Genomic DNA, 27,333 nt, shown 5'->3' on the forward strand with positions numbered 1-27,333 from the left:
GCACCAGGACTCTGCATCTGCTCTTGTACATGTGTATACACAGGCATGGCCACACACACTCACACACGCACCTTGTTCAGGGTTGTGCAGAAGGGCAGATGCACACACCCAGCCTAAGCAATGCTGCAGGGTGGGAGAGATGGTCTGGTCACCTTGGCAACGGGCAGTATCTAGCTAGTCTGGGATAGCTTTGGTTCAAAAGAAAAAATATCCAAGCATTGAATACAAAAAGAGGCTGTGTGAAGAAAAGGAGTTGCGGGTGAGGGTGTCACCCCAGCAGCCCCAGGCCAAGTGGGCCTAGCTGAGTTCCTGGGTATAAAGTCCTTTCAGAGGCTTGGGAAGCCTACTCAGGGGAGAGTCAACAGGGGACAAGTGCCCTAAGGTAATGCTACTGGAGGTGATGGGGGCGGGGAGGACATGATCCCAGGGCTACTGAGCCTCGGAAGGCATTTGGCACTCTGTAAACACAGGCATGCTGTGCCATGCCTGCACAAAAGTCACCAGCTCTGACAATTAGCGCACTAATTGCGCATGCTGTCCAGAGCCAGTGCATTAGTCCAGGTCATGCGGTGATTTATTCACGAGCTTCCATCTCCTGCCTGTCCCCAGCTCATAGTTTCAGCTGCCTCTGCTGGGTGAGGAGGCTGGGATGGAGGCAGACACTTCCCTGGCCTTGCTTTAAAACCCTGCATGCTGTTTGCGTTCCATCAGCAAAGAGTGCTCGGGATGAGCCACTCCCTGCAGACAGTGGCAGCTGTAGCCTCCAGTCTGGCAGCGAGTGACAGCTGGGAAATGCCTCCTCTCGTATCTGAGGAACTGGGGTTCAGAGGTGGCCACTGTTCAAGAGCCCATGGCTGGAATCTTCAACACAATAACAGAAATGCCCCAGACTGCTACCCTCTGTGCAGAGCACAGCCTGCGGGGAAGATTGTAATGTTAGTCTCACTTGATAGAGAGCAAACTGCTGCTCCGAGACGGCAAAGGACTCACTCAGGGCTAGACAGCCGAAAGAGTCAGAGCCACTGCCCTTAGAGTCCATATCCTGAGGGCCCCATCATTTAGTCTCCCTAGCTCAGTTCTGAGTGGTCCTGTAGGGCTGCCGCTATTCTAATACTTTAAAGATGGGGAAGCTGGAGCTCAGAGAACTAGAGAGTTTGCTCGGAATCACACAGGTACCAAAGGAAGTAGACAGGTGACTTTGATGGACAATGGGCTCCCATGTGGGCCCTGAGTAACCCCCTGAGCTGTGACCCCAGGACTAGAGTCTGCAAAAAACATCTGCCTGGGAGCCAGAATGGCTCAGGATAGTCAGCCCTCACTGCCGACTGAGTCACAACCAGGGAGGGTGCCCTCCCCTGTGAAGTCACCTGCCTCTGGGACAGCCCACCCACCAGCCCTGGAGGAAGACAGGACAAGAGCAAAGGACCCACGCCACAGAGCAACAACCTTGGATGGAAATTACAGTGACCATCTCCCCAAAACAGCCCTTCACTCAGGTCAGCGCAGGCTCTGCTTAGCAGCCTTCTGGGCCCTGCCCCCATATGTTCCATATGTTCCCTAGAGCATCCTGCTGGCTTCTCTGGAGACCAATGGGAATGCCAGGCTACTCTCACAGGGCTACAGCGACCTTACCTGTGAGGACTAACTTCCCTGTGAGGGCTGTGGTAGCCATGAGGACTCACCATCACGCAGACTACTCATAGAGCAGGCTGCAGAGCATGCAACTGGCTTTGAAGACCAACCCTGGAACTCCCTGGCTGTGTGATCGTAGGTCCCCAGACGCCCCTCTTTGGGCATGTCTTCCCAGTGTCTGCTGGACATTTCTCTCAGGGCTCTGACAGAGTGAGTTTTGCAGCCCACAGCAGGACAGTGAGCATCTCTGAGTGACCTCAGGCTCTGCCTACCTCCCGGGACTCTAGAGCAGCTACAAGACAGACCTGACAGAGACCCGGGTACAAGAGTAGACATCTGGGGCTGGCTACTTAGGCCCACCGCCTAGCTGTTCCTGTGCCACACAGCACAAGAGTGCAGACCACACTCTGGAGATAGTCTTATCCACTCTGCAGAGAGGTTTCAACCACTCCCCAGCCTCCACCAGACACCACACGCTCTCTCTTCCTCTTTTGGCTAGTTCACAGCTTTCGCTCCAAGCTCTGCCTTTTGGTCACGGTTAGATCTTGGACAGGTCACTGTCCCTCTCCTGCCTCTGCTTCCCCACATGCAACAAGCAGCAACTAGGCATACGAGGACCTCCAGGTTCACAAGGAGTTTAGTGCTGAGCCTGGCATAGAGAAATGTCACCATCTTTATCCCAGTTGCCACCATTTCTGTCTACGCACTGGGGACACATACTTCGCTATAGGCCTAACAGGGTGTCAAAATTTTCTGGAGAAACAGATGGACGTTTTCTGGCGGCTCCCCCTTCACAACACAAGCTCCCACAGCGCATGCCTCCTGCTCTTACTGGGTCATCCCTCCCCGGATGTCCACAGCCTGCCCACTGCCTTCCCCTTCCCACCATTTAGCCTCCAGCTGAGCTTCTGGTGCTGACTCCTCTTCAGTCACAAACACAGTGAAGGCCCCGCAGGGACCCCTGAGAGTTTGCAAAACAATAATCTAGAGATTGCTCCCAGATACCAAACCCTACCCCCTCAGGAAGCATTAAGGAGCAGTATGATCCCAGGACAGTGGCACACATCGTTGGGAGGCAGAGACAGGCAGATCTCTGTGAGTTTGAGGCCAGCCTGCCTGGTCTACAGAGAGAGTTCCCGGACAGCCAGGGCTACATAGAGAAACCCTATCTTGGAAAACAAATGAACAAACAAAAAGAGCAGAATGAGACAGACATCATATTTTTACAGACAGGAAAACTGGGTTCTGGGAAAACAGCCTGCAGACACTCGAGAGCTTGGGCAGACTACAGCCCTGTCCTCAGCCTCTCTATCCCAGCATGGTCAGCAGGGCAGCAAAGACCGTCATTGTGCCCACACTGAGGATGGTAACCCTGAGCTTGGAGAAACCACATTCTGGGGATCAAGGGCTTAAGCGAAGTCCTGGGAGACTGTCCTCTGCCTAAGGTACCATTGCTCAATGTGGGTGTGGAGACAGACCCAGAAACTAAACTCTATACCCCTGGCCACTGTGGCCTCATCTGTGAAGTAAATACAGAAGGACTCAGTTGCTCAGGCCCAGTGCCTTGAAACGAACAATAGTCAGCCATCAGTTGTGCAATGACAAGGTAGAGAGGCTCCTCACAGCGGGCGTCCACCAGCTCCCAGCGCACCCCACAGAGCACTATAGTCCTGGGGTTAGACTAATGACCACTGGAGAGTGCTGGATCCGTAAGATAAACACACGAGCAAAGGGAAGAACTTGAACAAAGGAGGAGCCACTGAGGCTGTGGAAGTGGGAAGGGACCCGTGAAGAGAGAGGCTTCTATCCAGGGAGAGCCTGCATCCCAGGACAGGTGTGTGAAAGTAGGGAGGATGCCCAGGATGGACAGAGATCAATACCACCAGCCCTAGGATGTAGCCAACCATGGGAGCAATGCATGGGCCCTGAGGGCTGGACCCTTCCATCCCGGCTCAAGAGAACATCAGAGGCCCCAGAAAATCCTGTAAACCTCTGTAAGCCCGCATCCTCCTAGGCATGGGAACAGAGTCCTAGCATCCTCCAGCATCGTAATGCAGGCGCAATGTGTCAGCACACATGAACAAGACCCTGCAAGCTTCCACTCTGTAGGCTTTCTGGGTCCAGAAGACCGGGGTATAGCTGGAGTAGAGGTGAGCTGGAAAAGTCTGGACACCAGAGGCGGCAGGTATAGACTTACAGAGAAGATACAAAAGACCCCAGAGACACATGGACTTGGGGTCATAGGCCTGGTCTCAGAGGAACAGCTCTGTCCAAATAGCGGGCTGTCTTGGGAAGGCAAAAGTTATATAGGGTCAGAGAGCCAGGGGAATGGTGTTCCACCAGGATCTTTGTACCTTGGATCGTAAGCACTGGCCGCACCGCCCTCTCTCTCTGCAGCTGTCTGTGCACACAGCACCGTACCCTCCCAACCTCCTAAATTCAGAAACATTGATGTGCAGTCACAACACCCACCCTCCCATGGCTATGCCACCATCAGGCCCTCCAACTGCGTCCAGCTACATCTATGCACACTGCACAGGGAGTATGCACACTGTAGGGAGCATACCTATCTAAGTATAGGCACTGCCTATCTAAGGCCTCCACCTTTGAGTTCTCTGATCTGGGATCCTCTGTTTGAGGCTGCTGGATTGTGAAGAAGGCATGGTTCTGTGGCCATCTTCCCAATCCACATCAGCACCCCTAGGCTGAGGGAAGACAGGTGGCTTGGAGTCCCTCCAAATCCAGCCTATTTCACAGCCCTGGGGGAGGACGCTCCTGTCAGTCCTCATGCCAAACGAGCTAAAAGAGGGTGGGGACCAGCTAGGGCTGTACAGCCCCCAAAACAGCTGCAGTTGAAGGTGGAGCCCAGAGAGAAAAGCCCTGTGGGGCATCTGTCCATCTGTCATTTCCTTGGCATCCCATTACAGCAGCCAGGCCAGCCATCCCTGAGGAGCCCAGGCCATTGGAGCTGGCACTACCCCATGCACACATGCTGGCACACATGCGAAGATGATGACCCAGTCTGTAGACCCAGCAGAGAAGGGCCCTCCTGCTCCGTTCCTGCTCTGCCCTACTGGTCCAGCAGCAACCATTCTGGCCTACTCCTGCCATCTTCTCTCAGACACCCTGCAGCTCACTCTTTGATTTCACGGTCTCTGCTCACACAGAGTCCACGGTCATTCTCCCCTTGACACGCAAGTTCCACGGAGCAGGACTGCTTTGTCACCCAGTGTCCTAAGGCTATAGACTCTTTGCCACCTCTGGAAGGACTCCTTCCTACACCAGAAGAGAGAGTCCAGTGGCAAAAGAGAACCCTGGATATATCCTATAGCAATGGATTTAGATAGCCAGAGGGGACAAGGCCCTGTGGAAAAGAGGGTGATAATCCATCTATAGGAAAGAGCCGAGAACAGAAAATGGGCAGCTGGGGCATAGGCCAGTGGGTTTTGTTCTGATTGTCTCAGCAAATCAAACTATCCACAAAGTCTAAGGCTTTGCTGGGGAGGCTTGGGCCCAGGATCTAGAGGACGGGGACAGGCACCAGGGACTTAGATCAGAAATGAGAGACAGGTTCAGGAATGGGTTGGGGAGATGGGGTTCAGGATGGGTGCTGGCAGGTGCAGAAGTGTTTGATGTGGCTGGCTGGCTGCCCCACAGCAGACTGCAACTGTGTTTAGGCGTTGAATCCTTTGGCTCTTGTTCTCCGCAAGTCCCAGGGGACTTAGGTAGCAGTCAACTAAGAATTTCATTGTCTAGAGTCCAGAGATGGCTTTCAAGAGTTCTCTAAGGGCCCTCCTGGGCTAAACCCTCCCCTGGGAAGACAGGTGTCACCATAGGCCTTGAGAAGCCAGGACCCAGAAACACTCACCTCGGAGCCTTTCACTGGGTCTCAGGAGTCTGTGAATACAATTGCTTCTCCACAGGACCTGGATTCCTAAGGCCAAATGGAGGGATGGGTTGATAGGTGGATGGATGGATGGATGGATGGATAATGAATAGATGAAAGGTTTGATGGATAGATTGTGGTGGGGATGGATGGATGGATAGATGGAGGGATGGATGGATGGGGTAGTGGATAAATGGATGGATGATTCCTTAAGTATCAGATTCTTAAACTATAGATTTACATATAGTATGGGATACATATGTGACTCCATATGGTGATGCAATATGGGTCACAAAAAATGCCAACGGTAAATATTTTGAACAGGCAGCAATCAAAACTCAATGCAAAGTCAGCATGTCATGAATCCCATGCATTTCAGGCAGTGCTTTTCCTCGTTGCATTGCACAACATCACTGTAGCCTTGATTCTGAACACTTCATGCCCACTCTGCACTGAGCCACACAACACCAACAAACACTGCCTGAAACACCTTGGCTCAAATGAATGTTATGAACTGTGGTGTTTTTAATGCCCACACAGTGTTCTGATCTTACAGAAACATAAAGGAAGACAAAAGCTTTTGTCTTCTGACTATATTTCTCAGCATATAAGTATTTTATATATTTGGATTGTATGGTGGCTTGAATGAGAAATATCCCTCCTAGGTTCATGTTTGAACATGTGGCCCAACCATTGGTGGTGGTATTTGAATTTTTAGCAGGTGGAGCCTTGCTGAAGGACATACAATATTGGGGGTGGACTTATAGGGTGTACAGCCTCACCCTACTCCCTGCTCGTGTGCTCGCTCTCTCTCTCCTTCCCATTCTGCCATGCTGTGCCTTCCCCACCACTGTGGACTCTAGCCCTCTAAAAATGTAAGTCAGACAAACTCTTTCTTCCTTAAATTGCTTTTGGTCCTGATATTTTTCGCAGCAGCAGAGAAGTAACTAAAACAGATTGTACCATCAACAATATATAGATATAGATATATGTGTGTGTGTTATAATGTATATATCACATGTGTTTATATATAACACATATATGTATATGTGCTATTCTATATAAAATCAATAATGTTTGATTTTAAAAAGTGTTACCAGACAGATGGTTCAGCAGTTAAAGAACATTTGCTACTTTTACAGAGAACCTGGGTTTGGTTCCCAGTCCCCAAGGGTGGCTTACAACTGTCTGTAACTTCAGTTCAAGGGATTTAATGCCCTTTTCTGTATACCAGGTATACACATGGTACACATACATACATGCAGGCAAAACACTCATACACATAAAATAAAAATAAGTAAATCTTTTCTTTAAAAATTGGTGCCAGGCTAGGCGGTGGTGGTGCACACCATTAAACCCAGCACTCGGGAGGCAGAGTCAGGTGGATCTCTGTGAGTTCGAGGCCAGTTGGTCTACAGAGTGAGTTCCAGGACAGGCTCCAAAGTTACACAGAGAAACCCTGTCCTTAAAAAAAATTGTTGCCAGGTGTGGTCATGCACACCTTTAATCCCTGCACTCAGAAGGTAGACAGATGGATCTCTGTGAGTTGGAGACTAGCCTGGTCTATAGTGAGTTCCAGGCCAGGCCAGTCAGGGCTGCATAGTGAGACTGTTTCAAATAAAGCTGTTTGAATTTCATTTTCTTAAAAAGTTCAATGAATTTCAGCTTGAGATCAGAGCAGAGTTTTTTCAATCTTTCCTGAAAAGACCCTAAACATAGTTGTGTCGTTTTCTACTATGTATTTATGCAAAAACACATTCTCACCACTTGACAGCTATAAAATCAAAATATTATCAATTCTGAAAAATGTTACTCTATGTCCTAGATACTCTATGTCCTAGAGTATCTGATATTCAGCTAAAATTTAATTATTTATGTAAAAAGTAGTGTGCCCAGTTCTTTAGTATGCAAATATTTTTCATCTTTATTAAATGATGAAATTACACACATATCAAAGAGCTGCTTTAAAATAAATTGCTTAGCCGGGTGGTAGTAGCACATGCCTTTAAACCCAGCACTTGGGAGGCAAAGGCAGGCAGATCTCTGTGAGTTCGAGGCCAGTCTGGTCTACAGAGCGAGTTCCACGACAGGCTCCAAAACTACACAGAGAAACCCTGTCTTGAAAGAAACCAAAGGGGGAAAAAAAAGAAAGAAGAGAGAGAGAGAGAAACCTTGTCTTGAAAAAACAAACAAAAATGTAATAATCAAATAAAAAATAAGTTTCTTTATGATTTACTACCAGTAAATGTTTAATTAACCATCTTAGATACCCAGGGTCACATAAAGATGTCTTGGGTAAAAGTGACAAGTGGGAAAAGTGTGAAGAAACCTTGTCCATAAGCAGGGCAGCTTCCACACCATAGCATTCCAGAGCAGCATAGCACACTTGTGACCAAATTCTTGAGAAGTTTGCTGTGCCCATCTTCTGCACCCACCTGGTCTAGGAAGAGCACAGCTGTGAAGGCCAAATGGCTCCCAGGACAGGGAGCAAATGAAGACGTCAGAATCAACCACATAAAAGCAGAGAGAGGAGGCATGGCCCTGCCCAGGATCCCAGGTCCAAAGGACCTGAGAAACTGTGTGTCTGTCCTCCAACCTGGTCCAGAGCAAGGGTGAAGCTGACTGGACCAGTCCATACTCAGAAAGTGAAATCACAGGGGGGGCAGAAAGCTTCAGATCACTCAAGCTGGGTATGAATCCTGACCATGTCTCTTCGCCCCGAAGCCTCAGTTTATCTGCCTGGAAAATGGCCCTCTGCCATCTAGAGCTTTTAAGCAGCTATAAGATGTGGCCAAGCGCTCATCTGGAACAATTCATGTGAAAGGGAACTTCTGCCCTATTTTTCAGAGTTACAGAAGTGAGGGTTAGAGAGGCAACTCTACTTTCCAGTCACACAGAAAAGGGACAGTCCCCACTTAAATCTGGGCCAATACAGCTTATGGTGCTGATGGCCAGCACTACTCCCAGCCAAGCATGATTCTTAGCCATCTCCTGGAAGACAATCTCAGGCCAGGCATCTCCCACCAGCCTACAGTATTCTTAGGGCACTGAGGCTTCTCTTCATGACTTTGGGATATTGATTGACATCTGGGTTGGCCCCTACCTCCCCAACCTCATCCCTCTCTTGTCCAGGACATTTTGAGAATTACATAGGATAATTTCTGGAAGGCACCAAGCACAGTGCCCAGCACCAAAAGATCTGGTAAAGATCATTTCATTGTTATCTGTGGATGCCAAATCTCAGGAAGACGTCATTCCACTTCTCAAGAAACACTGGCACCACGTGTCATGCTAGAACTTCCCTCCCCGCAAATACCCTGGAGTATGGGGACGGGCCACAGAGACTGGTAACACCAAATTAGCACATCTCCATGGGGACAAGCCTGGTAGTAGACAAGGAAATGGTTTAAGCCATGGGTCCAAAGACAGTGAGTTTTTGGGGAAACCCAGGTGCTATGGATGCCACCGTTGGGCTCTGGGCACACAGAATGATGGAGACAGACTGGTCCCCACACAACCTCACTGCACCTTGGTTTTGGAGTCTGCGGAGGAGTAGCAGTTCCCTGTCCTTTGGGTCAGCTGAGAAGATCCAGAAGGACAAGAAAAGAGACACCGTGGCAGATGCTAACCACTTGGATCACTGACCAACCAGTGGGGTAAGAGAGAGATCTGAGAACACCCTCCCCAAAGGAGCTGAACTCTGGGTATGAGCTACAAGAAGCTACCAGCGTGGACCACGTCTCACATCTAAACCAAGGGAAGTGAAAGTCTTTGCTGTCAAAGGTTGTATTGTTGAATATGGGCATCCGGTGGCTATGGTACACACAGGCTCTGCTGCGGTGGCCCTAAACTTCGGTGACACCACGGAGAGCCCCCAAAATCACAAGGACATAGATATCCCCTTCAGCCTATGTAGAACCTATGTAGAGGGTCCAGGCACAGTGACGGCTAGGGCTGGACAGACAGAGACCTAGGAAGTTAGTGCATCGCAATGAGCAAGTTAACTAAGCAGAAATTCAGTCTCTTGCCTGAAATACCAGGCAAATCTCAAAACCTTGCCATAGAAAGTAACATATCCCACACCCTTTCATGTGCCCAGGCTATGTGTGAACTCAGACTGCTCAAAACCACTCCAGAGAGAAAGGACCATCTCTGTGCCTCAGAGAGGAGACTGGACACAGTAGCAGGGCCACCGGCCAAGGGCTCACACATGGGAAAAACTAAAATAGAATTCTAATACTATGTGTTTCCAAAGGACACTGTCCAAAAAGTACATCTTCTCTTTCTTTTTAAATGATGGTAGTGTGTGTGTGTGTGTGTGTGTGTGTGTGTGTGTGTGTGTGTGTGTAGGTCAAAGGACAAATTTTAGTCATCAGCTCTGTTCTTTCACTTTTATACAGGTTCTGGGGGTTGAGCTCGGGTTGCTAGGTTTACATAGCAATGCCTTATGAACTGCCCCATCCTGTTGCCCGGGATTTTGTTCTTTACAATATTTTTCTGGTGCTGGAGGTATAGATCAATGGCAGGAGGATTTTCCTGCCGTGCATGAGGTCCTAGGTTCTGTTCCCAGTTGAAGAGAGAGAAAAAAAGATTAGAATGACAAAATTCCATATCACAAAAGCTTGCACAAAATTATTAAAGATAATGTATTCATATTCAGATTCTATATATAAGTCATAGATAAAACAAACATAGATGGATTTCGTATATAGGCTTGGGTCCCCTCCCTGAATATCTCATCACATATATTCTAAAACCTGAAAACCAGTTCTGAAATCCAATGCAGGTTGAATCTCAGCATTCTGGACGAGAGGCTCTGGCCATACTGCTTCAATCCCCAACACGGCCGCACCCAAATCTGTTCGGGGTGTTGTGCTCCCAACTGTTGCCACTTCCACATTCTAAACCTCACCCCACCCCAGACAGAATACCAGGTACGTGGGCACAACTGCCTTTCTTGCTCTGGTGTTCCCATTGGATAGAGGCAAGTTTTGAGGCTCCCAGAACTCCTGATCACCATCACTCCCTTGTCCCCCAAATCTATTCCCTAACAACCTGTACCTGTTTAGGGTGTTTTTGCCCAGCTACAGCTGGGCCGAAGGCCAGCGGGAGGCATTTGGGTCAGGAGAGGACCAAGCCTTGTACTGTGGGTCTAGGCTACAAGGTTAAGGCCAGGACCCTGACTGGTTATGGCTGTGCTGGCCAGACCCAGTCCAGCTCACATTTAGCAAAAGAGAGGGGATAGTGGGTATGTTCTGTCACATAGGTCTGGGGTCCTGGGATGTTCTAAGAATACTACAGGGACTCCTGGAGACACTCCTAGTGGTCTTCAGGTTTCCTAAGTCCCAGAGAAGGGCCTGGCTGCTTTGACCAAACAGGTGTTGCCAACAGCTTGAGACCCAGCAGGTAGCAGTTGGCATGGCCAAACCTCCGGCTGCACAGTGGAGGGGGTAACAAGGAGAGGAAGCTGCCCTGCCCTGCCCTGACCACAGAGCCAAGTACAAAGGGCAGGAGAGGATGATGTCTTGAGAGAAGGGAAACTCTAGTGCCCATTTCACAAAAGGGAAAAGTGAGGCTTAGAGCAAAAGGGTATGCATGGTCATTATCACCCCTCCTGGAACCAGGGCAACATAAAATTTCTCCACAGGGTCTTTCTTCACCAAAAATCAGGATTCAAGAATGGCAGAGGACCAAGCAAGTGGTGGGCGGCCGGAGGCAGAGTTCACAGCAGAGGTGGCCCTCCCCCAGGCGGAAAGTGGACCCTGCCTGAAGATTAGGGTGGTCCTTCCTCTGGAAGGTCCAGAAAGGGGCAGACAGGGAAGCAGGGACTCCCCCCTTCAAGGAAAAGTGTTGGGCATTTCCCCCATTCAAGTCCAAGCAAGGTTTGCTCTGTCCTGAGGGAGCTGGTCAGTAAGTTCCACAGTGCCGATAGATTAGATCTCACAGAGGCTGGGGGGCTGGACAGCTAGAGCTGAGCTATTGGGGGAAATTAAAACACATAGACCTCACACTCTTTGAACCAGAATTCTTGGAATCGAGATGGTCTAAACCCCCTGGGATCCCAGGAAGGAGGTCTCCAGCCAGGCCCTAGAGCTTCTCTGGGGGTTAAGCTGCTCCAATTCTGCAATTCCAGGTTCCCGGCCTCAGACCGGTAAAATTTCACAAAGAACCCATGATGTGTGAAGTCAATGGCTGGGCGAGTTCAAAGGCTTCACAACCAGGATCCACAGACTCGGTGACTCAGCCCTCGTCTTGGAGACAGGAATGGAACCCTGGGCCCAGTGGGCACTGGGCACCACATGGCCAGGATCCTGATGCAGGGAACCAGGAGACACAGGGGTGGGGGAAGGGGAGAGAAGGGGAGAGAACTTCTACATTCACACAAGCACTGGGAAAGACAGTCACCCAGAGAACATGAGGCATTCTGGGGAGAGAGAAGCACGGCTGAGAGAAGGGATTCATTTTCTACTCTTACTATTTAATTGTACCATGCAACATTCCTGTAATTAAAGACTGTAATAATTAACAAAGGAATATGACCAAGTCCATGATTTCTCCTTGGCTTGTCTGTTTTATACTCCCCCACCTTCAGAGAGATCAGCCCCATGGGGGCCCCCCGCAAAGGGAAGGCTTCTATACATCCACAGCCCCAGCCTCCCAGCACAGGGCATAGCACGTGCGTGTGCCCAAAGCTATTTGTCGAAAGTATAAACGATGCTAAAATTTGACATCCTCAGGGCCTGCGTCATAGCACTTGAGAAGTCAAGACCTCTAGGATTCTCTGAGAAAGGAAGGGATGGAAGCGAAAGAAAAGAGACGTCCAGAGCTGGCCCAGAGAGCAGTGATATGAGAAGTCGCCGCCTCTATGGCCAGCAACTGACCAGGTCACCCTGAGTTTGCCCTAGCCCTCCCAGGTCAATTTCTACCAAGTTGAAATGGAACCTCCCCCTCCTGCTGGAGACTCTAGAGCCTCAGGGGCCAACAGTGCCTCTGCCTTCCACGTGACCTCGCCAGACCATGCCAAGCCCCCACAGGCTTCCACATCCTCTCACAGGCCTGAGAGGAAGGCTGGCCTTGGCCTGGAACCAGAAGCCCAGAGGCAGAGGTCGGGGCAGGGGGGTGGTGCGGCTGCTGCCACCCAGAACGCCAGCTGCTGGCGGTGATTTATTTTTGCCTTAAGTGCTGAAGAATTGCAGGGCTGGAGCAGCCAGCTTAGGGGGGTCTGAGCTGCAGCTGGAAGGAGGAGGAGGTAAGCAGGGGTGAGGGCATGCCTCTGGCCTGAGCCCCATAGCTCCTCTAGACCTCTCCACTGTCTTCTCAGACTCACCAGGCCACAAAAACCAGCACCCCAGTTTCCCTTCATCCCCACCCCCACCTCATCACCAAGTCTTCATACAGCTAAAAGGAGGCCATGGAGGGCAGAGATACCCAACTTGCTACTAATGGGCCATGAGACCCTTTCTCTGACCTCAGGGCATCTACTCCCACAATGGGGGTGCCATGTCACCCCACAAGAATACTCCCCTCACGATGGAAGCAGGGAGAGCCGCCCAGGGCTCCAGTAACAACCTTGACTTGATCCCTTCTTTATCTCCTGGTGAGCCTCAGAGGACAGGACCCCAGGCACCACCCACTCAGTCGCCAAAGAGGCTGCAAGCCTGGCCTTTTCAGAAGCCATGGGGACATCCAGGAGAGAAGAGAAAGGCCACACACTGATCACAGGAAAACAGCGGGTTTTCTTCACAACAGACACTCCAAAAGTTGATCACTGAAAACCCGAGAAGCTAAACATAGAGGAAATATGGAGGCTGGAATGGAAAAGCAAAACAAACTGCCCCCAAAAACCAGTGGCCGGCGGGAAACTACATTCTCATGCCACTGGTCAAAGCCAGGCTGGACAGGAAAGCAGGTAGAAGGCCCACCATCTAAGAGACCAGCAAGGAGCCAAAAACCACCTCTCCTGGCCTCAGGGTGCTCACATTTATGAGACTAACTACTCCCCAGTAGCTGGGGTGGGGACATACTTAGCTAGGGACTGCCAGGCTCAGACAGGAAACTGAGCAAAAAGGCTCCAGCCAGCAGGTCCAGACTCTACTCTTCCTGATCAGCTACAGGATGTCAGGGCAAGGGCTCAGAGCACAGCTCTGGATCCCAGATCAGCCTCAACAAACTCCACCACAAGCTCAGGAACTAGGCTGGCACCCCCCCTGAGGTTCTGTATTCTCACCTGCAGATAGATGGACCACAGTTGGCACTACAAGACAAACCCAGCATGTCAAAGCGGCACACAGCTGAGACCACACACCCGGCCACTGTATGCACTGAACACCTGCCGTCCACTGACTATTGCCACAGGCCCCGGGGACACAGCTGTGGGACAACAAGACCAAACCCCTGAACTCGAGCTGAAAGCCCAAGACAATGTAGAACATAGAAAAATAAAACACTGGGGGCAGATGGCTCTGAGTTCTACGGAGAGAAAACAGTGGAGCTGGGGGGAGGTGGGGGGAGCAGAGTGACTTTGCTGCTGTGAGGAGTGGGTCCTGGGGGGAGGGGGTTTCAGCAAAGAAGTGGCATTTGGGCCGCACATGGAGGTGGAAAGGTCTGGGAAGGAACGGTCCAGAGAGGAAAATGGTGCGTGCATAGATAGGCCTTGATGTAGGACAGGCCTGGCCTGTGGAAAGCAGGGCAAGGAGAGCCGGGAGAGAAGCAGAAGGAAGAGTGTGCAGGGAGTGAGGCCGGTTGGACCCACGGCAGGGCGAGCACACAGTAGGTTCTCGAGCAGCAATGGCCAGCCGCTCCACACCTCTTACGGTCTATCCTCTAGCCATCTTGAAGCCTGAGTTCTTCCAAGAGACCAGACTTCAGACGAGGAGCACAGAGAACACTTCAGCTGCCCAAAGCCTGGAGGGGACTTTAGGGGGCTCCCAAGCCAGACCCACAAGGCTTCATCCACCAACTCAAGAAGCAGCTGATACCCAGCAAGGGCAAAGCTGCTCCTAGGGCAGCTGAGAAAGGCATTCCTATGCCTGCCAATCAGGCTTGTGTCTGGGACTATAGGCCTAAAGGCTAATGGAGGTGTAGGCCAGCGTCTCCTAGGTCCCCAGAGCCTCACACTGCCTCTGTGGTTGTCACCTCAGCAGCCAAGCAGCACAAGTTGAGTTTTAGGATATCACTGTGGATAAGAAGGGACACAAAGAGCAACCTAGGGTAGGAGGCCAGCATCTGAGGCCACTTCCATGGAAATCCACTTCTCTCTATCCAGTTTCCCATGAGGCCAAAGGAAGACTGGGCTGCAATGAGATTCCCAAGGCTTGGGCACAGGGTTCACCATTCTCCTTCATGTGGTCCCCCAGTTTTTGCTGAGACTATGCTACTCTTAGAGGCATGTTCAAAGGTTACTCCTCCATCCTGGGATACCCTGAGCTTCAGTTCCACTTAATGGCTACAAAAATGAGGTCAGGATGTTCCACTAATCTCCCTAGTACCACCATATTTGCCCTCAAACCAGATATTCCCTACACAAACTTACTTATTGAACAGTCATTGCTTCTCTGTGCCAGACACCCCAGATCTCACACCCACCACAGCTCACGGCACATCACGGAACACCACCACTGAGGCCTCAGGGGACATTTATGGAACACTAACTTCATGGTCTTCACTGGGTCCCAAAGAAGCAGCTTCCTGAGAGCTAGGAAGGCAGGCCAGCCCTGGAGCTTAGTGGAAACTGTTGGGGGTGGAGGCCAACCCAGCACACAAATGCCCCCAGCAAATGTGTCTGTGAGTGGCAGGAGGTGCGGCCTGTCCCTGAGAGAGCCCTAGGCTCTGGCTCAGAAGCACACAGGCTACACTGAAGCCCCACAGCCTCCTGGCCTCCACTCCCATCCGTATAATGGAGCCAATACAACCCTCTGCACTGGCAGGCCATTAGCAAATTAAATTAACTGGTCCATCTCTGGGCCCTCAGCTCCTTCCTGGGGCCAGTTCCTCTGGAAAAGCCCCATCATCGCCACTGCGCCTCTGAAGTATCTGCGGCCCTGTCTGAAGCCCAGCTCCAGACAGCCCCCTTCACTCTTGCTTTAGCCACTGCTGTCCTCCTGCTGCCTGGCCCCCTCACCCACTGCTCCCCAGCAACCCTCCCAAGGGGTGGGCTCTGCCTGCTCCTCCTGCTGTCTGTGAGCTGCCCCTTGTCTGCCTCTCCTCAGTGTCAGTCCCTGGCAGGGCTCCAACGACAGGCCAGAGGGGAGGGGCATGTGTCCATGTTTCACTCACAGCAAAGCCCTGGCCAAGGCCCAGCCACAGGGACCAGCTGCATCTGTTGCAGGAAGGGTCTTGCCCAGAGCAAGAGTTAGGAGCAGAGAACTGAGAATAACTATCTCACAAGCTTTGCAGCATCGTAGCAGACTCTGCCTAGGGGCTGGCAAGGACCACAGAGATTGCCGGGAGTGATGACGCAGTCACTTCCACCCCAGCTATGTGCCAAGGCCTTTGGGTGCCATGGCTGGTTGTGCCAACGATGGCCCCAAGCACTGGAAGCCTGGCCGAGCCAGAGGAAGCTGTCTGCAGGCTGCACTGGCCCGTGTCGCAGAGCTTAGAGGTGCCACTGTGACCAGTGCTGCCATTGCTAGTTCACCGCTAAAGGGCCACTTGGTGCTACCTGGTCCTTCCTGGGACAGAGCAGAGACAGGGTAGTGCTGGTAGGAAGGCCTTTTGATTTGAGGCCCAACATGTTGCATGGCCCTGGAAGCACCTGCTATAGGATACGTCTCCCAGTACAGCAGTCTCCTGAACCTCGCCATCCACTAGGCACAGCAGGGGACCCTGCCGAAGGAGCCTGGTGACAGGGGACTCAGACACCACCCCACGGTGCCCTCCCAACCCAGGAGAGAGGAGAAAAGTGATCAAGGGTTTGAAGTTCACACATGCTGGGCCTGTACCAGCGCTGTTTTCTGCCCGGAGAAGTTGGTCCCACCTCCTTTCTCCCCAAGGATGTCTGACCCTCTCCCCGTTCCCATGATGCTGAGGCTGGTCCCGTGGGCCATATGCCCACAGCTATGCACGCGTTTATTCTCACAAGTGGCTCTGCCTATCCGGGGTCACCTGCTATGATAGTGAACTTTGTGTCCCCTGGCTAATTGAAGGGACCTCTTGAGTACCGTGGATGATTTTGCTGAGACGCCTCTTTGGCGTTCCCCCTACAAGCCCTAGGGTGGAGGGACAATTCTGGGAATACAGAGGAAGGGGTCTTCAAGGAGGAACCTGGTACTCAAATCCCTCCTCCCTGGCCCTCTCCTGTCACGCTGGCAGATATTGGTGAGGGGTCCCAAATCAGCCACCTGGTGCAGGGACAAGCTAGAATCTAGTCGGGAGGGACGGCAGCCAGGGCGGGCTTTTGTTCATCTCTCAGAAAGTGTGTTAAGGCCGGGAGGCTAAGCCTTCTGGGTTCCCACCTTGGAGGAGGCGGCAGCTGATTTCAGTGGCATGTGGGCGCCTAGGCAATCCGGAGAGCCGAAGCCGCCTTACCAGGGCTCGGGAGGCAGATGCCAGGGCCAGAAAGTCCCCAGATCATTACTGCCGGGTTCGGGCTTGGGTACAGGTAGTGAGGAAGAAATTAGAAAGGGGCCAAAGACAGTACCACTCTCTGAGGATTGGCAGAAGGGCGGCCCCCAAATTTCACCAGGTCCACGCAGTAGGGAGGCAGAACCTCCCAGAATCTGAGGCCTTTACCAAAGAGACACTGGCCTTTGAGCTCCATTCCCAGCATTCTAAGGTATTCAGACAGACGTGTGCACAAACTAAGGCAGGGGCTGTCTCAAGGGCCTCAGCTCTCCGGCCCTCCTACGACTCTCTAGCACTCTCCACTTCCACTGCCTCTTTCAAAGGGTCTAGTTCCCCATTGGACACCAGAATAGGCCTGTTCTTCCAGGAGAAACCCATCTGCCCTGAGCCCCCTGTTGGTTTCTCAAGACCGACTTTAAGAAGCAAAAGGTGCCCCTGGACTTGCAGACTGACTGGATGGTGAAGAACCACGTCCAGAATATTTTTACTCCATGACAGCACAGGCGGTAGGAAAGAAATGACTCCAAAGATCCAGGTCTTAGCAGGGGGCATTCTCAGGTAGCTGGTCGAGCCTGTGCACCCACTCCGTACCCCTTCTGGATCACAGGTCTCTCCGGTAAGGTCACGCCTAGGACCGATGCCGCGCGCAAAAGTGGCTCCGCCCGCTGTCTAGCAAGACCCCTCAATCAAGCCGGCCGAGGAGGGGGATCGAGAGCTCCTCAAAGTTTCCCAGAGTGTCCCCCTCGCCCCGCAACACACATACAGCGGGTTAGAGGTTAGCCAGGAGCAAAGTTCCCTGGTGGCTTTAGCCCGAAACATGGCAGTGGAAGAAAAGCTCGCTGTCTGCATTTCATCTGGTGGTTCACCACCGGAGAGGAGAAAAAGAAAAGGAACAGAAGGAGCCCTTCTGCCTCACCTTTCCTGTTGCTGCACCACCCCGCGCTCACCCGGGGCGGGAAGCTGACTGCTGGGAGCTGGGGCCGAGCGGGTGGGCCGTGCGCCCGCGGCCGCCTTCTTACCTCGGTCAGTGGCCGGGGCGCGGCGCGTCCCGCGTCCTCCAAGATCCGCGCGGCCGTTCCCGGTCCCGGCCGCCGCTGCGCTGGCTGCATTGCCACCGTTGCCGCCGCCGCCTCAGCGCAGCCCCTGGGAGCGCTCCACGCCGAGGGGCGCGTCGCTCCCGGGCGCCGGGCGCCACCAGCCAGCCATGGGTTGGGGGCGCACGCCCAGACGGCGCCCCCAGCCACTCGGCGCTCGCTCCGGGCTCGCCGCTGGCTTCTGTCACTCAGTCCCGCGGCAAGCTCCGCCGACCCACCCCCTCCCCCGCCGCAGTTATCTGATCCCGGGCAGGGCCGGGCGCGCTCCCCTGCACCGGGTGTGGGTGTCCTGCACCTCCCAACGGGCTTCGACCGCACAGGGCCCCCTCCCCCGGCGACCGTTCCCAGGGAGGCGGTGGCAACGCAGTCGCGGCGTGGCCGGGGGAAGACGGGGAACGAGGAATGGAGGGCGAGGAGGCGGCGGGAGGCAGAAGCTCTGCGCGCACCCAGCTCCGCGCCCCGCTGCCACAGTAGCCCAGCTCCGACAACTCCTCCAACTCTCCGCCAAAAGCACGCCCGCCCTGCGCGGCGGCGCCGCTGATCCCGCCCACCACCGCCCTGGTCTGGCCCGGTGGCCCCTCCTGGCCCCAGCTGCCCCCCACACGCACCAGCCACTTGAGCACTGGAGCGCGCGCGCGCGAACACATACACGCGCGCGCACGCGCGTGGCACACACACACACATCTTTTCGGGGACACACGCACACACAGGTGCATGGCAAGCATATACTCAGACTACACACACACACACACACACACACACACACACACATACACGGGCAAGGGAATCTGGACCGGCTGCACACAGCAGGATACCAAGCTCAGGCGTCACCTGCACAAAATGCATGTGATGAGGAGCACAGAGGCTAAGGTGTACAGGTGCACCCATAGTCACATATGCACGTGTGGAGTGGGATCAGTCAACACATCCCCACAGGCAGGCTTCTGAGTTCATGCATTCCCCCCTGCACACCAAGCACAGGGTCATGTGCACACTCTGCCTTCTTTAATATCGAATCTCTTCTTTCCATCTTGTATTGTATTGAGCTTTCATCTCTTGTTTTCTCCTCCTTGCTCCTCCCCCTGGCCTCTCTGCTGATTTGATTCCTTTTTTCTCCCCTCCCCTTGACCACTCTTAACTGGAAAGCACCCCTGGTACTCTGCTCTCCCAGGCTCCTGGAGCCTATTGTCTGGGCCTCACATCTCTGCCTCCTGCAGGGCTGGGACCTTTCAGCCTGGCAGACAGATCAGCCTAGCTGGCCTCAGGGAAATCCCTTTTTAACACAGGGCTGACCCCCAGCTCAACCCTAAGGTTGAAGGATCTGGCTAAAAAGGCAGGTCTACAACCAGAACACAAGCTTCACAAAACTCCCCAGCCCCTTGGTCTCCAGCTCCCATATAATGTGAAATAGAATTATGCATTTGAATAGCAGAGACACTAGATGCAGGATCCTAGCCAAGAAGCATGGCTTTCTGGCCACCCAGATGCCCAGGCTCTGGCGGCTTATCCAGAGCTCTGCAGAACCCACCAGCCCAACTCCAGAGAGCCAACATCTCATCCAGGCCCCAGAATCCCCAGAGAACTCTCCTGCCTCAGGCTGTGCTTATCCTACCTCATTGAGCAATCCTGCACACAAGGTACTTCAACACTCAGTGTCTGGATTCCCTGCATCACATGAATGTTATGGGGCTTACTGAGTTGCAGGACTGCAGTGAGGGTTAAATGAGACCAGTGTGTGTACAGTTCTTAATCTGGGAGAGGGGCTAAGTGAAACACCTGGTGGGTCTTGGGGGCTCAATCTATGCTGGCCTCTACACTAAGGCTTTAGTTGAAGTTATTTTTCTGTACCCCTGAAAGGTACAAGCATTGAGCCACTTTGAAGATGAAGAAACTGAGCCACAGAGGAATAGTTGCTTATCTAGTCAGAGAGACAGACTGGTGGAGGGAGTCTCAAACCAAATGTATTCTTAAGATGGCCATGCCTCCGTGTCTAAACAACCACTGTCCAGGACTACAACAGAGAAAAAATGGCTATTCTCAGGGACTCCATTCCCAGGTTCCCAGGCTCCCAGACCTACCTTGACCTACCTACATGATGTCCTGATTTCCACTTTCTCCTGAGTGACCAACGAGGAAAATGGTCAGGTCCCCTACTCCATTTTACCCAGCCCTGGTGCCCATAAAACAGAAGCCAAAGGCAGGAGTAAGGGGAAGACTTCCCCTGCCTACAAGCTTTCCTACCCTCTCAGGGAGAGCAGACACATGTCACACTCAGGGGACTCCCCCACAGATACCCCAAAGAGCTCACAGCATGCTGGTAGACAGAAAAGTGGACAGAGCACTATGGTGCTCCCTTGGGTCTAGGATCTTTGTGTTTTTAGAGTGTTTCTCTCTGTAAGAGCCCTGATTGTCCTGGAACTCTCTTTGTAGAGCAGGCTGGCCCTGAGCTCGTGGAGATCCACCTGCCTCTGCCTCCCGAGTGCTAAGATTAAAGGCATGTGCCACCATGCCTGACTTCAGGTCTAGGATCTTGAGCAGCTCCTGTAAAGAGTTCGAGGCCTTAAGTTGGAGAGTCCGTACATGCACATATGCAGCCACTATCAGCTGCTATCTAAACAAGGGCCTCAGAAACCTGTATAAAGCCAAGGCTGGGGGTCTTCCCCCAGGACCTATTAACAGATACATTTCACGGATAAGTGTCTTGCCCACGGTCATCCAACAAAAAAACACCTGCCAGAGAAGTGGCCCTGATTTCCATAGCTACTGCCTTGTAGACGTCACATCCCACCCTCCAGCTTACGAACAGGGACCAACTTCATTTCTTCATCAAAATCACATCTCCTTCCAGAACGTTACAAGTTTTCTACCAGGCTCATGTTCACAGCCTCCCCATGGGGAGCATGCCCGTGCTCAAGGAGAGGCTCTCTCTAACCAGGGTTCTAAGTGTGGACATGTCATCCCTAGTCACCCCCCCCCCCCCACACACACACACAAGACATCCTGCCTCCCTCCAGAGTAGAGGGGAGGAGAGTTCAAGAATGTGCTCAGTCCCAGTAAGGTTGCTCCCAACTCAGGGCCCATGGACACATGTCCTCCTTCCTTCTCTGTAAAGCACAGGTGTCCATAAGCACAGAAAACAATCCCTGCCTTGCATGGCATGCAGCCTGCAGGTATTCCCAGGGGCTTGTCTGGATGTCCCTAGTCCAAGAGAATCCTCCTGGGCAAGCATACAGCTGGGCCCTGTCTGTTCTCTCAGTCACAAGCCTCAGGCTGAGACAGTCAAAGGAAGTCATCAGTTCATTTGGAAACTCCTTCCTTGTCGTGAGGACAGCAAAAACATCATAGCCATCCAGAGAAAAGCCCCAAAGGCTTGGCTATGCTGTCCCCGTAGGAGGTAACAACAGTATGGAATGCTGGCCTCTCTGCCCAGTATTTCTGACAACCAACTCCTATGGAAACCAAACGGTCCATGCTCACCGACCATGCTCACGGTACATCCTCAGTGTGGCAGCACCTGAAGCTCCTCAGGAGTGCCTTTTCCTAGAGGCCCACTTAAGATTTCTTCTGCCCATCCTAGATGTTGGCCCAACCTCTGCCCTTCAGCCCTCCACCCCCTCCATTCTCCCTTCCGGGCACACTGGCCAGCCACCCGCCTGATCCTGTCCTGGCCACCTGCTCACATTTCAGGCAGGAATGCTGTTTTTCCATTGCTTTTCCTCCAGGCCATCTCAGGACTCCCCTGGGAAAAACCACCCCTAGGACATCCATACTTCCTCTGTCTTGCTTTGCCTTCTCCCCAGATGTCTGGCTTCCTGTGCAGACTAGGGCAGGCACCATGGGCATGTGGCTATGTCTTGAGAACAAGAATGATGAACACCGTGAAGAATCCCACTCACGGACAGTTCTGCTCTGCCCAGTGCTCATAAGCACATCTAAATCACCTGCATGGCCATAGGACACTGTGTGCATGTGTGTGCGCGCACGTGCGTGTGTGTGTGTGTGTGTGTGTGTGTGTGTGTGTGTGTGTGTGTGATCATCTGGGGAACATGCCCGGCCTCCTACTCCAATATTAATCCTGCCTCTGATTGATAACCTTCTAAGAAGTCAGAAAGAACTGTGCCCATGGGCCTCAGGATAAGCATTTGTGGTGGGAACCATGGGCAGGAAGTCAAGAGGCCCGGGGGGGGGGGCATTTTGTCCACAGTCTAGACAATCAATCAAGTAGAAAGAGGCCTATCACCCCAGCTATGAGCCACAGAGTAGAGCCCAGGCCCAAGAGCTGTGCCCTTAAACTGGCCTCTCTCTTCAGCACCATTTGTCGCAAGATGTACATTGCTGACAACTGTAATAGTGATGTGTATAATGGCCAGTGCCAGCTGCCTGTCTGCCAGGCATCACACGGTAGAGGTAAACACCCACCAACCTGCGCTGGAGGTGATAAGCAGGTAGGTACCATCCCAGTTAGACAGGTAAAGCTCAGCAGGGACAGAGGCCTTGTCTCCAGGAGAGCTGTGGGGGAAGGCTGGAACCTTACATGCCATCACACACACACACACACACACACACACACACACACACACACACACATGCCCTTCCCCTGCCCGGGTACCCGTGGACTTCTGGCAGAGCCAAAAGCATTGATTTGAGGCACCGGACTTCAGGAACCATTACCATGCTGAGAATAGGACTGAGTTCACGGCCCCTCCCACCTGTCCGGAAGCTAACATTGATCAGCTGGCAGAGCTGGCAGCTGACTGCTTCCCTGGGCAGGGCTAAGCCCTACTCCTGCTCCTCTCCAGGACGCAGCAGCCAGAGACCAGGCTGATGGCCAGGACTGTCTACCGTGCTTGAGCCAAACTCATAGGCTTCAAAAGGCAGGGGTTTCAAGCCTTTTCTTGTCCAGGCTGTGACATGTCACCAGTCTACCTACTGCCTTAGTGTAGACCCCTCTTTCCAAGAGCCTTCCTGCTCTCCTCTAGTCCCACCTCACACCCCACTTCCCGTTTTCTTCTACCATCCCCAGGGCCAGCAGGGAGCACTGCATGATTGGTTGAGGGATAGGCATGTGTTCGAAGCCAACAAAAGAGAACCCACCCCAGGACTTCTGCTGATAGATGGTAGCAGGTGCCAGAGGGCAGGGGCCCTGTATCCTGGGCTGCTTGCTGGGAGCAGGGAGCTGCTGTGGACACTTCTACCACCTGAAGTGACACACACCTTGAGAAAAGCAGAGTTGAGACTCAGAGGAACTGTATTCCAGCCAGGTCTTTTGAGCCCCACGGCTCTACCCCTGGGCTTTTGAGTGTGAACCAAAACCCTGCTTTAATTTAGGAAATGTTTCCGTATTCTCAAGAGACTGTGGAAGCCATGGGTTTGCAAAGAGTATCAAGGCTTCCAAAAGGCCCCTCCCACTCCCACACTCTCCTTCCTTTCCCTCCTCTGCCTCTATGATGAGTGAGAGGTGCAGACCCAGCGAAGTCACATGGGATCCAGTGAGGAGCTGACTCTCCTCTCTCTTTTCCTCTCTTCCTCTAAAGGGACAAGCTTCCAGGCCTTCAGGCCCCAGGAGGACAGAAATAAAGGGCAATAAAGGGAGGGAGGGAGGGAAGTGGCTTCAGTCTCTCAGAGTTAAAAATAGCTTCCCGAGGAGGCCTCCTGCGGGTTAATCTGGCCAATTATCCAGCCCCTCTTCACCCTATGGGCACTGCCTCCTCCTTGCTATCCTCCAGGTGGTCCCCACATGGGGCCATCATTCCAAGGACATAGGCCTCAGCCCCAATGTGCCCCCCTACCCCCACAGCTGAACCCTGGCCCTCCTTCCTCAGCATGGGTTCAAGAAGGGTGGAAGTCCTGGTAAGTCTACTCAGGCCTGACCAAGAGAGGTCTATGTTTATCCTGACATGAAGAGAGGATGATGCAAAACACTCTGCTTCCCTGAGAAAGAAGATGGGAGGCCGACTGGGAGCTGCTGGGGGTCCATCTGCATTAGCAAACTGAAAGTCTACAAATTCACAGACAGAAGTGTCCGCGACTTTGTCCTGGGAGGGGACCTTGACTCCATTCACTTCTGCGTCTTGACCTTCTTCCTAAGGGTTCTGGACTAGGGCCTGCCTAATGGGAACCTATTGTACTGATAGGATTGCCACATGAGGTGTCCTCCCATGGGCTCCATTCAGTTGGCCAGGAAAGAGGAGGGGGTGGGGGTGGCAGGCATAAGACACGTTGGCACATCCTGTGGCTCCAGGGCCGTTTGTTTTGATTTGATATTGATAAACACTGATTGCTTCAGCGATTTTTTTATTATTATTATTCAAGTGACTCTACTAGTGAAATAAAGGCCAATGGAACAGTGATGGGGAGAGACAAATCGTTCTGGGGGGGACCAGGAAGACTAAAAGCCAGTCTTGTATCCATGCCCTACGGCCTAGTTCTCCTGCCTGCTTCAGGATCCGGGGGTTATTTGCTCCATATTGAAACATTCTTGCTGGGAGAACAAAGAAAGACTCCTAAGACTAGCTAAACGGAAGCAGTCTGCGCATATCTTAGAAGGCTCCAAGCTTCACAGGGCCCTTCGGAAGGGCTCTTCCCAAAGCCTGCGTGAATAAAGAGCAACTGCTGGAGAGTAGAGATTCCTTTAAGGGCAGCTGCCACCATGCTAGGGTGGACATTTTTTTTTTTAAATTAACTCTTGTAGACCAGGCTGGCCTTGAACTCATAGAGATCCGCCTGCCTCTGCCTCCCGAGTGCTGGGATTAAAGGCGTGCACCACCACCGCCCAGCTGGGGTGGACCTTCCTAATGATATAGCCACCTTTGAATCATTCGTGCCCCTGAAGGTGACCCCAATAAACCAATTTGCCAACATGGATTTGGTGGAATTGTTCTTCTTTCTTCTGTACAGGAGTCTCAGCCACTGTGAGTAGAACTCTTTGGTCTCTCCAGGAAACAGCACACGGCAGTTGATCTGGACTAAGCATGCGGCGTACCATTGAGCTGGACAAGTTGGGATGGCTGGTCAGGCTTCTCACAGCCTTGGCAATCTTTTGGGGGAAGCAGGCTAGCTGGCTACCAGCTTAACCCCGGCTTTAATTGGGGGTGAGGCCACTCCTGCAGGGACCCTCTCGGAGGGTGATTCTCTCTGTGTGAGAGACAGACTGGGGCTTCAGGAGGGAAAGTCAGCTCTGAATCTCTACCTTCTGGACCTCAGTGTGCCAGGGGCTGTCCTCCTGAGGGACCACTGCTCTGTGACGGTCCAAGGATGCTGGTGAGCCATTGAGCCATCTCGAACACAGATGGCGTAAACTGGGTCAGAGTTGACTTCACAGGACCCCGCCCCTTAGGTGCCAGTTGGTCACCCGAGGCCTAGTCCTAGGAGCCAGTTGAGGCTCCTATTTATAGGAGCATCTTTGGCCTGGGCTAAGGAACAGACCTAGGAAAGAAGGAGATGGAACTTCAGGGCCCAAGCCTTTGCCTTCTTCTTCACAGCTTCATTTTCCTCAGCCATAGAAAAGACATGGTGGCCCATGGGGTCCCTGCATCACCCCAGTACTCTGGTGCTGCCCAGGGGTCGAGTGCTCTGACCACTCACTGGGTAGGTGAGTAGACAGCTCAAAGAGCCCAGGAGACGCCACACAGAAGCCCCGGCTAAATGCCTAGCAGCAGGGCTTGGTGAAGAACCTCAGCTGCTGGTCTCTAGCGGCCCCACATGCCCTCAGGCCTCAACATGTCCCTCTGCTTGTCCCAACATCACAGAGTTCTGGGAAACACCCCCTACAGTTCTGCTTGTCTCCTCTGTCCTCCCTGCCTAGCCAAGTCTCTCCTTTTGGCCTCACCTCCCAGATTTGCCTCAAGCTCCAGCCCCCCGTAAACTGGTGGCTTCTTACTCCCCAAGTCCTGGAGCAGCCAGCTCTGTGTCCCCATCCTGTCTGAGGTGATTAATAAATACGACAATGGCCTGGATCTTACAGGAACTCCAGGGAGCCTGTGTCTTCTCTCAAGGATGCCCTTGTCACACACCCCCGGAAGAGGAGGCTTGCTCATCTCGGGGATACTCAAGGTACCACTGCCCTTTTACCCAGACTGCAACTGCTCTTCCTGTTGGCATCTTGATTTTTTTTTTAATCACAGGACTATTGAGGATCCCTGAAATGAAGGAGGCCCTCCTTCAAGTTGGTCCAACCACAGCGTGGGGGAACCTGAAACCCATTAACCTGGCTAGAGATAAAGACAGAATATAGAGCCATGGGACCTAGAGATGAAACGTCCCTTGTTGAACATGAAGGGTTCAGCAGGGGCAAGTAAGTAGGTCAAATATGTCTTCTTTTCTTTTTTCTTTTCTTTTTTGTTTTGTTTTGTTTTTTTGAGACGGCCTCATAGAGCCCAGGCTAGCCTCGAACTTGCTATGTAGACACACAACCTTGAACTCATGATTTTTGTGCCTCCATCTCCCAAGTGCTAGGATTAGACAGGCCAGTGTCAGCATATCCATCTCTTCTCCTCCACTTCTGGGCCGTTCCTCTAGGAAGGTATAGCTCGGGCTCTAGGAGCCAGGAGACTGAGTTCAAATCTTAGCCCCATCATTCTCAAGCTGTGTGACCTATGAAGACTCACTAGGCCTCACTTTTCTCAATGTCTTCCTCTGCCAGACAGACTATGCTGTATTAGTGCCTGCCTCATGGAGCTAGGGTGAGGGCCATATGAAGGGGAAGCAGGATCCAGCAGTTGGCACGTAGAAATTCTCCGTAAATTCTAGAAACTGTTATTCCATCGCTATCATTTGCTGCACGTGGAGTTGCTGGTGCTGCCGGATATTCCGGTCAGGAAGCTCTGGAGAGAGGTGCAGGGTAGAGCCCAGGAGCTTACATTAGACTGGGGCCATAACATCATTTCTACTACTAACCTTAAGCTGAAATCCAACCACAAACCAAAGCGGGAAGCCCCAGGGGTCAGCAGCACCTGGTACTACCACCTAGTGAAGTCATGACCCACCCAGAGCTGGTAGATTCTAAATGTCCTTCACATTCATTTCTAGGTCATGGTGGTCAAATCTGCCCAAGCTAGCCTGAACCTTCAAATCCTCCGTCTTAACCTCTGGGGCAACTGGGATAGTAGGCCAGTGCCACCATACCAGCTACAGAAACATTTCTAAACCCTATGAACACCT

General features: G+C 52.5%; 1 protein-coding gene and 1 long non-coding RNA gene across 2 annotated transcripts in view; one reads left to right on the forward strand and one right to left on the reverse strand.

The window, feature by feature from the left end:
- Kcnj12 (potassium inwardly rectifying channel subfamily J member 12) overlaps positions 1 to 18,189 on the reverse strand; it is a 49,698-nt gene extending 31,509 nt beyond the window's left edge. Inside the window, exon 1 of the mRNA XM_048448141.3 lies at positions 18,100 to 18,189. The gene's annotated coding sequence lies outside the window, so the exon portion shown is untranslated. The remainder of the gene's footprint in view (positions 1 to 18,099) is intronic.
- On the forward strand, positions 1,389 to 11,808 carry LOC125409281 (uncharacterized). Its single transcript, XR_007234742.3, has 3 exons — positions 1,389 to 1,496; positions 10,305 to 10,452; positions 11,166 to 11,808. It is a non-coding gene; the product is annotated as an uncharacterized LOC125409281 (long non-coding RNA).
- Positions 18,190 to 27,333: the final 9,144 nt, after the last annotated feature.

The sequence above is a fragment of the Myodes glareolus genome, chromosome 9 (assembly GCF_982192425.1).
Source record: "Myodes glareolus chromosome 9, mMyoGla1.1, whole genome shotgun sequence".
NCBI lineage: Eukaryota > Metazoa > Chordata > Mammalia > Rodentia > Cricetidae > Myodes > Myodes glareolus.